We start from the raw sequence: 5063 nt of genomic DNA, 5'->3' as shown, positions 1-5063 counted from the left end.
TATATCAAAGGTACAATCAACTTTGGCTTGTACTACTCTATCTCTGAAGATTACATGCTTATTGGATATAGCGATAGCGATTGGGGTGGAAATGTAGATGACCAGAAAAGCACAAGTGGCTTCATGTTTTTCATTGGAGAAATCGCTTTCACATGGATGTCAAAGAAGCAACCAATTGTCACTCTTTCTACTTGTGAAGCGGAGTATGTGGCAGCTACTTCATGTGTTTGCCATGCTATTTGGTTACGAAACTTGCTAAAGGAGTTGAGCCTACCACAAGAGGAGCCAAGAAAGACCTTTGTGGATAACAAGTCGGCAATAGCATTGGCGAAGAATCCAGTCTTCCGTGATCGGAGTAAGCACATCGATACTCGTTATCACTACATTAGAGAATGTGTTACCAAGATGGATGTGCAGTTAGAGTATGTGAAGACAAATGATCAAGTAGCTGATATCTTCACCAAGCCACTCAAGCGAGACGACTTTATCAAGATGAGGAGTTTGCTAGGAGTAACCAAATCAAGTTTAAGAGAGGGTGTTGAAAGTTAAACTTGATTTGGATCACATTTTGGGCTAATAATTTACTAATCATTTTAGTCCAAACTTAGTCCAATATCTAGAATTATTCCCCACTTCCTTAGAATAAAAATCTAGATATTCTCATAGAATTATCTAGATAATTATAATAAAAAATCTTAGATATTATGGTAGAATTCTATAGATTTAGGATTAAAATATGTAAGATATTTTGTATTTTGGAGACTATAAATACCTCCACTCCCCTTTCATTTTGCATCATCAAGAAATAATCAAGTTTGTAACAAACTTTCAAATAATAATAAATCCTCTTCTAAATTATAAAAGTTTTCTTCTTCACAAAATTTCTTTATCTTCAAACACTTAAACACTTTCTCCATCTTATAAATTTTTTTATTCCAACACATTTATCCTAATAAATAGTTGATACTGATTTTGTGTGGTTCAAGTGCAGTTTTTTTTAAGTATATCTAACTCCAACAAAACATTGTTTACAAGGATCTAAAAAGATGATTCAAGAATCAAAACGAGGTGTTTCGATTGGAGGGATATTGACCAACTTCTCTCATGTTGACAGCAGCATGTGTCACAATATGGCAGGTTTAGCTGAAACCCAACACCTATCTTTTGTTTGGATACAAGACTGCAATCTTTGTGAAAATTATAGTGAATTCAAACTGAAGACGATTTGAAAATTTATCTCTTTCAAGATCAAAGTCAATATCCAAAAGAATCTGTTGACCAATTCTGTCCTTTCTTAACATGTGCCTAAGACATATGTGCTCACTTTGTGATCATGTAATTCACATATCCATCTCACCTTAGTAGTGTAGGGGGTTATTAACAAAATCTCAGGAAATAATGGGATATCAATCATATCTTTCTCAGACAACACATCATTTACAATCTTATCTTACAATAAATTAATTATCTTGTTCTTATATAAATAACTTGTAATTATGGTGAATAATACACAGTTATACTCCCTTTATTTTATCAAGATTCCCTTGAAGAGTCTAGTCTACTGGTGGTTTCCAATACCGCGGAACTTAAGGTTAAGCGCGGATCATCAGCTATTCAGGTGAAGAATATATACTTGTCTTGTGACCCTTACATGGGATTCTCATGAGAGAACCAAATCCTTAATTTGTCTATGGCGCTTTTGAATGCTTACGTCTCTGAAAAGGTAACACCATAGATACACAAGCACACTGCACACATAGTTTTAACTATCACTTTTTGTTGATGTTTTTTGCAGCCTCTTCTTGGTTTTGGAATGTCTAAGGTGATAGATTCTTGATGATTCAGCTTTTACCAAAAGTATTTTTGTTTGAGCACTGGTTAAATGGGACGAGTATACGACAATTAAAACACCATTACATCCAAACTTGACGTTAGTATGTCTATGCTCCTCTTTCCAACTAGACTAGACTGCTTGGTTAGTATCATGTCTATATTATTAAGAACTAAAAACAAACACAATATTGTTCAAGAGGATAAGGATTCACGGGTTTGTTGCTATGGACTTGAGAACGCTCTTGCTCCTCTTGTGGGACTTTACCACGGACAAAACATTGGGGGACAAGTTGTTGAGGTTGCTCGAGAATGAAGAAATCTACCGATAAATGCCTATGACATGTTTCTTTAGAATCATACCAATATGTAGGAAGAGATTACCATGTACGTATAAATATGATGCTTGTTATAAAAAGAACCGAAATTTTATGGTATCGCAAGAATTTAAATAAAACAAATTGTATACCCGTAGGAAGAAGATAACTCTGATAACAAGAGAGAATGTGTTATTAGAAGAAAAAGAGATGGTATGTTACAATCGATCGAAATGATCGATTTATATAGAAGTGAAAAAGTTGAAGTTACTGTGCATGCATAATGACAGTGGGCTCCACATGATTTATAATGTCAAAAGTTTGGTGCCGTAAACATTGACGTTGTTTACGTTTATAACACTCCCCCTTGGAGACCAATGTCACGGTCGTTTTTTTTTTTGCTTAACGTCCTTGTTGCCTCGTTAAAAACCTTTCCAGGAAAACCCAATGGGAAAAACCATAGTAAGGTAAAAAGAGTACAACTACGTAAGCTCCCCCTCGAATGAGCAGTCACAGATCCTTCTGTTGACGCATTCCAATGTTATGGACATGTTTTATGAATACCGAAGTCAGAAGTGATTTTGTGAAGAGGTCAGCTGCATTGTCGCATGATTGGACATATCTTATTTCAATCTCTTTCTTCTTCACGAGCTCTTGAGTGTATGAGAAGAACTTCAGATGAATATGCTTCGTTATATCGCTTTTGATATCCGTCATTTGTTTGAGCAACACATGCTGCATTATCTTCATATAAAATAGTTGGTTCTATATTTTCGTCAATTCCACTGCTTGAACAGATGTGTCGGCTTATTGATCTTAGCCATACACATTCTCTACTTGCTTCATGGAGTGCAATGATCTCAGCATGATTTGAAGAAGTAGCCACGAGCGTTTGTTTCTGGGAACGCCAAGATATAGCAGTGCCTCCGATCGTTAAAACGTATCCTGTTTCTGATCGGGATTTGTGTGGATCTGAAAGATATCATGCATCTGCAAAACCAACCATTTGACCTTTTGAACTTTTAGGATAAAACAAGCCTAAATCAATGGTCCCTTGGAGGTAACGAAAAACATGTTTGATCCCATTCCAATGTCTTCGGGTTGGAGATGAGCTGAATCTTGCCAAAAGATTCACAGCAAATGATATATCAGGCCGTGTACAATTTGCAAGGTACATCAGCGCTCCAATTGCACTTAGATATGGTACTTCCGGACCAAGTATCTCTTCTTTCTCCTCAGGTGGTCGAAATGGATCACTTTCAATATTAAGTGACCTAACGACCATCGGGGTGCTAAGAGGAGTTGATTTATCCATGTTAAATCGTTTCAACACTCTTTTAGTGTATGTGGATTGATGCACAAATATACCATTTTGTGAATGTTCTATTTGTAGGCCAAGACAGTACTGTGTCTGTCCTAGATCTTTCATCTCAAATTCTCCTTTGAGATAGTCTGATGCCTTTTGTATTTCCTTTTGAGTTCCGATAATGTTAAGATCATCAACATATACCGCGATTATTACAAATCCGGATATTGTTTTCTTGATGAAAACACATGGGCATATAGGATCATTCACATATCCTTCTTTTATTAAATGATCACTGAGACGATTATACCACATACGTCCAGATTGCTTTAACCCATATAATGATCTTTGCAATTTTATTGCACATAACTCTTTAGGTTTGGAACTTAATGCTTCTGGCATTTTAAATCCATCAGGAACTTTCATGTAAATATCAGTATCTAATGATCCATACAGATAAGCTGTAACAACATCCATGAGACGCATCTCAAGATTTTTATCAGCGGCTAGACTCATCAGGAATCTAAATGTAATGGCATCCATAACTGGAGAATACGTTTCTTCATAATCGATTCCAGGTCTTTGAGAAAAACCTTGAGCCACTAGACGAGCTTTGTATCTCGTAATCTCATTTTTCTCATTTCGCTTTCGAACGAAAACCCATTTGTACCCAACTGGTCTCACATCTGCAAGTGTGAGCACAATAGATCCAAATACTTCTCCAAAATACTTTCTGCTATTTTGGATGTATCATTTATCTTGACATCCTTTTGTTTTCTAGGATTTTTATTCTTAGAACCAGCAGGTCTTCCACGCTGCAGGCGTGTTTTAGACTCTCGTGTATCGTCCGCTTTTCCTTGCTCATTTGATATTTTAATACAAGCGGGAGCATTCACGGCTGGTATATGAGATTTAGTTACCGTCTTGGTATCCGCAAATGCATCAGGTAGCTGATTAGCTATACTCTGTAAATGCATGATTCGTCGAACTTCTAGTTCAGACTCTTTAGTAGGAGGATCAAGATATAGTAACGAAGGTACACTCCATTTGATATCGTTTTCTACATTTTTGTTTTCTCCCCCTAGAACTGGGAATACTTTTTCATCAAAATGACAATCGGCGAAACGTGCCGTAAAAACGTCACCAGTCTGTGGTTCTAGATATCGTATAATTGATGGAGAATCACAGCTAACATATATTCCCAATCTTCTTTGTGGTCCCATCTTTGTACGTTGTGGTGGTGCTACATGCACATATACAGCATAACCAAAGATTCTAAAGTGGGAAATGTTTGGTTCTCGACCAAACGCTAATTGTAGTGGGGAATACTTATGGTATGCACTCGGTCTGATCCGAATGAGTGCTTCTGCATGTAAAACGACATGTCCCCATACAGAGGTTGGAAGTTTTGATCTCATGATCAATGGTCTTGCAATCAATTGCAAACGCTTAATTAAAGATTCTGCCAAACAATTTTGCGTATGAACATGAGCAACCGAATGTTCGACTTCAATTCCCATTACCATACAATAGTCATTGAATGCTTGGGATGTGAATTCACCAGCGTTGTCTAGTCTAACTCTTTTAATAGTATAATCAGGAAACTGTGC

The 5063-nt window shown here is 36.7% G+C and overlaps 1 long non-coding RNA gene across 1 annotated transcript; it reads left to right on the top strand.

Annotated features, from left to right (window-relative positions):
• The first annotated feature begins 967 nt into the window (after positions 1 to 967).
• On the top strand, positions 968 to 2147 carry LOC106299658. The gene is made up of 3 exons (XR_001261830.1): positions 968 to 1137; positions 1515 to 1723; positions 1796 to 2147. It is a non-coding gene; the product is annotated as an uncharacterized LOC106299658 (long non-coding RNA).
• Positions 2148 to 5063: the final 2916 nt, after the last annotated feature.

The sequence above is a fragment of the Brassica oleracea genome, chromosome C6 (assembly GCF_000695525.1).
Source record: "Brassica oleracea var. oleracea cultivar TO1000 chromosome C6, BOL, whole genome shotgun sequence".
NCBI classification, from domain to species: Eukaryota; Viridiplantae; Streptophyta; class Magnoliopsida; order Brassicales; family Brassicaceae; genus Brassica; species Brassica oleracea.
The sequence above is the reverse complement of the archived record's forward strand: the minus strand, read 5'-3'. Positions and strand labels throughout refer to the sequence as shown.